Below are 8,326 nucleotides of genomic sequence, written 5' to 3'. Positions count from 1 at the left end.
ACTAATCTAGGTTCTGAGGAAAAAATAATAAACAAGGCAGACCAAGCTCAGGCTCTCATGGAGTTTACAATATAGCAGAGGCAAGACAAGGCAACCAGAGAGGTAATGAGCCTAAGAAACAAGACAGTGGTCATGCAATTCATAAGGGATTTAACAGGTAGACTCACCACAGTCTGTTGGTGACAGGATGTGGTGAGTGAAGGGTGGGGAGGAGTTCAAGATGATTCCCATGTTTCAAGGCTGGGCAGCTGGTGGACTCTGGTACCTTGCCCAAGAGGAAGAAAACTGGAGGGGGAATAGACTTAGAGAAGCATAATAAGCTCAGTGTTGGATGTGTTGAGTCTAAAGAATCTCTGGAACAACCAGGTGATACTCAGGAGGCAATGGACACCAGTCTAGGAGCTCAGCAGTGATGCCTGGACTCAAGACAGAAAACAAGACATCAATGGCGTGGTGGTGATATTTAAGCCACACCAATGAATGGAGAGAGGAAAGAAGGCTAGTGGAACCCTGAGGAATTGGAACATCTATGCGGTAGGGAAAAGGAAAGAGGAGGCAAAAGGAGAGAGAAGATAAAGGAGCAATCAGAGAGTGGGGAGGGAGTGTCATGGATTCCGCAGGAGAGAACTGGAAGAGAAAGGAGTGAGCAGCTCTGTCAAACCCAGTTAAGATGTCTCCCTTGGGGCAAAGAAGTCACTGGTGACCATGATGAGAAGAGCTTCAGAAGTGGGGAGTGGGGAAGGGAGAAAGTTGAGGAGTGATTGAGGGGTGAGGAAGTAGAGCTAGTGAGAGTAAATCATTCTTGACTTTTCTTAATCCTATTGGCACATATATGAATACCGAGGCATTATCTGAATTGAATGTCCATCCTTGACGCTATTTTAGTGTCTGCGAGGCTGTCAGCTCTTCCTTTCTCACTCAGTCCTAACACTTTGGTTGGGAATAGTTCTGTTAGGCAAGAAGGATAGGATTGCTTTTGACAAGTGGGGAAAGGGTAGGAAGAAAAGCCGGGGTGGGGGGACACATCTTTCTGGACTGTGATTGCGAAGTTGTGTAACCTCCAGTCAACAGAGAAGCAGAGGTCTCCAGGAGTGCAAAGGCTGAGGTGCTGTGAAGTCCTAGAGCCCTTATGGGTACTCAGTATCTCCTATGTAAACTGAATCCTCTTCCAAAGCTGAAATGTGTCCATATCCTTTAGCAAGATGGAATCTTTCCCGGAAAATTCAAGCATTTACTATCTAAGTAGGAAGAATCTCAGCTTTTCTCACGCAAACTATCTTCTTGGACTGCTGCAGTACCAACTTGTTCTTTCTGTCCACCAGAGGCCTTGCTGCTTGAATTTTTTTTTCTTCCCCTTGGGATCAGAAAACTGTATGAAATTGGTGGTGTTGATTGGAGAATTTGAGTGGATTGACTGACATGGTTCCTTTGGCAGTCTTTTCATAATCTTTCTTGTGATCCTTTTGAAAAAATTTACTTCACGTAATTGTTCAGATGTAGACCAGCCTGTATATGTGTGTGTATATGTGTTGGGTGAGCGCGGGGGCGTGTTTTAAGAGAAATAAATAATGCTTAAAAAGTTTCCTTTACAGGTGTCACCTTCTGTCACAATACACTGAACAATTCATCTGCTTTTGTGTGTCACTCTGTTGCAATAGAGAGAAAAGGAGGTCCCCACCTCCACCTGAAATCCAGGCTCTATTACTTGCAAAGTCCGTTTCTAACTAGTCCCAAATTATTAATCCCACCCAGGAAAACTGACACCTTGCTCTTTGTGGACCCACTGATTCATTTAATACTATTTTACTTTTAGAGGCTCCGGACACGCAGGCTCAGCGGCCATGGCTCACGGGCCCAGCCGCTCCGCGGCATGTGGGATCTTCCCGGACTGGGGCACGAACCCGTGTCCCCTGCATCGGCAGGTGGACTCTCAACCACTGCGGCACCAGGGAAGCCCCTATTTTACTTTTGAATCACTTACAAGTTGGAAGTAAAAAGTAGACCATTTCTAAACATTAGCATCTGACCTGAATCGACCTTCTATTGGGAGGTAGCATTTAGAAAGACGTGGCCAGGGCTGGGAAATTCTAGAACTAATTTGCCATTGGCATTTTCTTGTTCACTTGCTTCCCAAATAATCATATCCAAACAGCCGTTTTGTTTTTATTTTGTGCCATCCCCCCAGCTTCATTTTATTAATATATGTTCAGATACTGACTTGCATTTAGGACCTGAAAACAGGTAAGTTTTGCAAAATGCTGTGGACAATAAAAATGATTTGTAATCTGTAGACTTTACTCCTTGGGAGAGACTCATCCAGATGTTCCTCAAACAGACTTTTACCATGTGTAACAGTGCACCACGGAGGAGGATTTGTGTAGCTCCTTCCATCTTCTCCTACTTCCCATGATAATGTTTCTGGGGACTGAACCATTGCTGTGTTATATCATTAAGTTTAGCATTAAGTTTCCCAGCCAGTTCTTTCCCACTGCACTGAATTCAGAAGCTCCATGATCACTTTTTTCTGTTATTTTTTTTTTTCACTTCTTGACCTATTTCCTCTGCATTTCACAAGTTGTTTTGTTGCATCGATACAACCTTCTGTATCATTTCTGCTTTTCTTGCTTCCAATAAGATTTTTGTTCAGTTGATGTTCTGTGAAGTTTTCCTTTGTATCTGCTTCTTTTTTTTTTCACTCTTGGCCTATTATCTCACTGAGTGTAGACTGTTTTTCAAACATGCTGCCTTCTTTGCAGTAAATCTTTGTATTAGGAGAAACATTTTCTTCTGAGCTCTTTCATCTTTGTAATTCATCTCATGCTATTAAATATTTTCATAAGTTCCAACATTTTATTTTTTATTCACTGATAATCTGTTATTGGTTTAATTTGTTGATCTGTATATGTGTTCCTGGAATGCATTTAAGACTGAGTAGATGCTTTAACCAACATTTGGAGCAGGAGGGCAGAAGGAGGTCACTAACTCTATTTCTATAGTGTATTTAAGACTAGACCCTACCATACTTTATTCAGAATCCCCAAAGCTTAGTGCTTGGCTATCAGTTGTCAAAACTTGCCAGGTGATTCCGTTGTACAACCAGGATGAGAACCACTGCCTACCTCCTGGCTTCTCAGTGGAAGCTAAAAACACCCAGCAAAGCTAGTCCATAGTGCTAAATTTTGAGCCAAGCACAGATAAAACAATGAAGGCATTTATTAAGAAGTTCAAGTCTATTATCACTTCATTTTCTTAAATGAGAAAGTGACAAATCTCAGCAGGAGCCTTTAAGGCTTATTGTTAAGGCTGGTGTTGAAAGTAAATTTTGGACAATAGTGCTTTTAAGAAACACTCGATATTGTTGCTAATGTCGATGTTGTTATTGATATCACAGATATTTTTTAAATGCTACAAAATTATGGTCTATATTCCTGACTCCCTTTCCGAGGCTGTTTTATGTTTTGATGGTATCTGATGCCAGGCTCTGCTGCTAAGGAGAATGTAGTCTAAAGTGGATGCAGTGTAATTATCACAGACGGAACTTTGGTTGGTTTTCATTCACAGCTGCATTTTGTTAGCTGGTTAAGGTCACATAGTTGTCTCGCAAAAATATTTCTTGAGTGAGTTGCTTCACTGCTTGGGCCAGTGCGATTCTCATATGCTGCCACCCTTCTTCCTTACCTTTGCCTGAGACGTGGCCCTGCAAAGGGAACTCTCTGGCATCCCTAGGTGAGCAAAGCCCTGTCCTCTCTCTCCAGGAAGGCAGTGAAGCCATGCCCCCAGGACATGAGCTTTGAAGCCTGGTGGTTCAGAACTGAGTTCACTTCTGACACCTAATAGCGGTGTGACCTTGGGTCTTGCGCAATTTACTTTCTTTTCTACCCTCTCTCATAATCTTATTATGAAAATGTTCACAGATACAGAAAAGTTGAAAGAATAGTACTATTATGATATATATGATAAATACACAGTAAGATACGATGTACTATATTGATAACCCAATGATGAACCACCTAGATTCAACATTTGTTAACATTTTGCTGTATTTGCTATGTTTGCCATATATGCTTACGTATAAGGGTGATATAATTAAAAAAACAATCTTTGTCCCAGGTTCCTGGCACACAGCCCCTAAAACCCTTGGAACTCTGGAGTGATGAGCATCTTTTGTATGCTAATGAGATGATTGGTGTCTGGGGGCCACTATATAGTTTCAGGATGGGGCTGGTCCCCAGAGAGACCAAGATTTGATGACAGGGTTGGAACGTTCAGTCTCACCCTTCTCCTGGGAAAAGAGAGGTGCTGGAGATATGAGCTAATCATCAATGGCCAATAATTTAATCAATCCTGCCTATGTAATGAAGCTTCCATAGAAACCTCTGAATAATGGTGTTCAGAGAGCTTCTGAGTTGGTGAACACATAGAGATATTGGTACATGTGGAGAGGGCATGGAAACTCTGCACCCCTTTTCCCACACCCTGCCCTACGCATCTCTTCCATTTGGCTGTTCCTGAGTTGTATCCTTTATAATAAGCCCCCAAATGTAAGTGCTTTCCTCAGTTCTGTGAGTCATTCTAGCAAATTATTGAGCCTGGGGAGGGGGTTGTGGGAATCCCCTGAATGTATAGCCTGTCAATGAGAAGTGCAGGTGACAACTGGGGCTCATGACTGGCATCTGAAGTGGGGCAGTCTAGTGGGACTGAGCCCTTGGATTGTAGAACACCCCACTGGTGTCCAGAGAACCAGAGAATTGGTTGCTGGTGTTGGACAACATCACAGAGTAAGTATATGTACAAGTAAATTACAGGCATCATAACACTTCTCCCCTAAATATTTTGGCCTGTATCACCTAAAAATAAGGCCATTCTCCAACATAAGCACCCTACGTAGCATTTTCACACTTAGCAAAAATTAACAGTGAGTTCCTAATGTCATCTAATATACAGTCCATATTCAAATTTTACCAAATGTCCCTCAAATGTCTTTTTAAAAAAATATTCATTTAGGGCTTCCCTGGTGGCGCAGTGGTTGAGAGTCCGCCTGCCGATGCAGGGGACGTGGGTTCGTGCCCCGGTCCGGGAAGATCCCACATGCCACGGAGCGGCTGGGCCCGTGAGCCATGGCCGCTGAGCCTGCGCGTCCGGAGCCTGTGCTCTGCGATGGGAGAGGCCACAACAGTGAGAGGCCCGCATACAGAAGAAAAAAACAAAAAACATTCATTTATTTATTTGGCTGCATCAGGTCTTAGTTGTGGCATTCGGGCTCTGTAGTTGGGGTGCGAGGGCTCAGTTGCCCTGTGGCATGTGGGATCTTATTTCTCTGACCAGGGATCAAACCCGCATCCCCTGCGTTGGAAGGTAGATTCTTAACCACTGGATCACCAGGGAAGTCCCTCCCTCAAATATCTTTAATGACTGTTTTTATTTTCCGTATCAAGTGCAAGTAGGATCACAAATTGCATTTGGTTTTTATGTCTCTTTACTCTCCTTTTTTTTCTAGAAAATATCCCTACCCTTTTGTTAATGATATTGTGAAGAATCCAGGCCAATTGTCTTGTAGAATGTCCCACATTCTGGATTTCTGTATTGTTTCCTTAGGCAGGGTGTGATATTTAACTTTTCTAGGCTTATATACCCATGGGTGCAGTAACAGTACCTGCCAGTTCTTACTAAATACTACTATATAGTCGATGTGAGGATTAAATGCAATAATGCTTGGAAAGCACGGTATCTGGCACACAATAAATGGTACTATTGTCACATCATGATCAGCAGCCTCCCCATCACCACCGCCATCCTCAGCACTGCAGGCTCCAAGCTGCAGCTGTACACAAACTTTCCTGATTCTTTCCTCACCCTTCTGGGATATCTTATGCTCATCTTGCTCTGTTCCTTCTGTCCTGGAGAACTTAACTGACTAATCCTAAGCCAAGTGAATCTCTTAGCCCCTCCAAGAACTGGTGGTTAGCATTTACCCATCCTCCTAGGGACACCCTCTTTGTTCAGAATCACAGATTTATTACTACAAAATGGCTCAGATGATAGTGAGGCATTAACTGGTGTAATGCCCACCTGGGGAGGAAGTAGGCGCTTTGTCATTGCTGGCTCTGGTGGTGACCTTGGTGCTGAGTTTGTTGGTGCCGCAGCTGCTGCAGTGCTGATGGAGGGATGCTGGAGAAAGGAGATTGGCTGTTGAGGAAGGTGAAGAATGTGCTGCCAAAAGACTGGGCTCAGAGCCAGATGCTAATTACGATGGCCTGGGGGTGCTGGTACCCTCTGTCCGCGTCATCTAAGGAAGCAGGGGGGAAGCTGGTGGAAGTTGGGGACGTGAGAGAAACGGGAAAGGTGAGAGGGACTGACAGGTTGGAGAAATCCACTTGTTCCCCTAGGGTCCACCCTCCCTTCAGACCCAAGCTGTCTGGGAGAAAGTGTGGCTGTCACCATAGCAACAGCAGCAGCTGATGCGTGATGCACAGTGTCTTTATTAGAGAACCTCGGTCAAGCTTGTGCCAGTATTTTTCCATCTGAATCTCATTTCTTCAGTAAACGAGAGACCAGAGGCTGGGAATGGCACGGGTGGGGCTGGGGGTGTTTGGAGATGGAAACAGGAGAGTTCTCAGATATTCTACTGAATTTCTGGGAATTGTAGATTGAAGAGAAGCAGATTTTTTACATTACCTTGATAAGACATGATTTAAATATTCAAACTGCTTAAGAATTCCCTTAAATTATACACGAATTGCTGAAGCAGCATTCCCATTGCCTTCGGAAAGGCGCAAAGCATTGCACACTGGAAACCTTAGCGGAAGGAGATGTCTCTGGTCGTGAGCAGGGCCAACCTGGGAATCAGACTGACCTTAGTCTCCCAGCCCTGCTACCTCCCAGCTGAGCGGCTTTGGGCTAATTACTTTACCTCATTAAGATCAATGTTCTCAGCTGTGAAATGGAGGTAAGAAGAGTAGCTGCCTCACAGGGTTGTGATGAGAAATAAGGGAGCAGATGCATACAGAGTTAAGCCCAATTCTTGACCCTCATTAGATGCTCAATAAGTGGTCTCTACCCTTCCTACTGTGAATATTTCTATTACTACTACAACTATTTCTATTATTCCACCTATTACTCTTACTACTACTGGTACTATTACTGTTACTATTCTTACTATTACTATAACAATGACTAATGTTACTCCTCTTCCTCCTCCTATCACCATGGGGATAACACAAATCAGCCGAGTAAGGATTATGACCCACTGGCAACTGCCTCTTCTCCCTTAAGTGGTACCAGCGCCTTTGTGAGGGGCTGGGGTCAGAGACTGGAAGACCTTGTTGTTGTCCTCACTGGCTGTGAATCTAGGGTCAGACGAAAGCATGACTCCACAGACAACTAGGGAATCCTGGAACAGCAATAGGATCTTTATTAGAGATTGTACAGCTGATGTATTTCAGGACTTTTCTAAACTTGTCACTCAAGTACCCCCTCTCTATTTTTGTCCTGAATACCACCCATGTTGTTCTTTATTTCAGGTTCTTCCCTTGAACTTGACTCCCTTTTTATTGGCCAAATAAATGTGGTTTTGAAGGAAATTTTATAGCACCATGAAAAAGGTAAAACTAGTATCACTTGCCATGAAAGGAAGTAAATATAAAAATAAAAGTGATGGAAACAATTCAGTGCTGCTGAATTCTAGCTGATACTTTTTTCCTGTTGAAATTTTTGAGACTTGGGCTCACCCTCTCTGTTCACAAAGGAGGTTGGCAAGAGGTTGTTGAAGATACACTAGCACCAAAATGAAACTTTCCTGTGTGGAGTAGTGAAAACCACTGGAGGGGAATGAATTTGTCACTATATGGTCCAGTGATACCTTATGCTCCATGTGTGTCCCCCTGAAATCACTGCTGACCTTAATTAAGAACAAATAATTACCTCTTCTTCGAGGGGAAGGGGGTGGGCAAGAGGTAGGCCCTAGAGCAGACTGCATTTCAACTGCTTCTAATTGTTCAGGCCGCCAAGGACACAGGTGGACATCCCAGTGGAAGGAACGACACTGGTGAAACATGGGGGCACACATCATGACGATCCTCCATCAGGCAGCTTTAAGTAGTTTGGAGTCACTGAAGCAGGGAGGGGCAGGCCGACGAGGTCCAAATCACAAAGGCTTTGTTAGTTGCACTAAGGAATTCCAATTTCATTCACTGAGTAAAGTGCAACCATTGAGATATATTAAAGCGTAGAATAATAAGAGAGTAAAAATAGCTATTGTTTACAAGCACCACTATACACTTGCCATCGAATCTTCACAACAACTCTGAACGGGGCAATATTATCCCTG

This window comes from Lipotes vexillifer, unplaced genomic scaffold (assembly GCF_000442215.2).
Source record: "Lipotes vexillifer unplaced genomic scaffold, Lipotes_vexillifer_v1.1 scaffold811, whole genome shotgun sequence".
Lineage (NCBI taxonomy): Eukaryota > Metazoa > Chordata > Mammalia > Artiodactyla > Lipotidae > Lipotes > Lipotes vexillifer.
The sequence above is the reverse complement of the archived record's forward strand: the minus strand, read 5'-3'. Positions refer to the sequence as shown.